A 366-nucleotide genomic window follows, 5' to 3' on the forward strand; every position below is an offset into this window, starting at 1 on the left:
ATAACGCCCTCTACTGACAAAGAATTAAAGCCTCAAATATTTAGCGCCCTCTACTGACAAAAAATACAGCGCCCTCTGCAGATTTAATATGCTGCCCTCTATGGTCTGACTACACGTGCCAGTGCGAAAGTGTGCAAAATCTGACCGAAACAGCGCCGCCTGGTGACTCTAGGTCTGAGGGGTTGGCCTTCAGTTTTATTTTGAAATTCAAATTTACGGCCACAAGTTCACATTTCGTTTAAATTTTATAGGGGGTTAGGCACGTCCATATGAATTTTATTTTATTTGCCCTTCGCCAAAAATACCTTTAAAAAGCCACCCGCCATTGTGCAAAAGAAGCTCACAGGTTGGAGGTTTTTGTGAACA

The sequence above is a fragment of the Acanthaster planci genome, linkage group LG10 (assembly GCF_054643075.1).
Source record: "Acanthaster planci isolate LZ-2023a linkage group LG10, COTS_SCS, whole genome shotgun sequence".
Classification (NCBI taxonomy): Eukaryota; Metazoa; Echinodermata; class Asteroidea; order Valvatida; family Acanthasteridae; genus Acanthaster; species Acanthaster planci.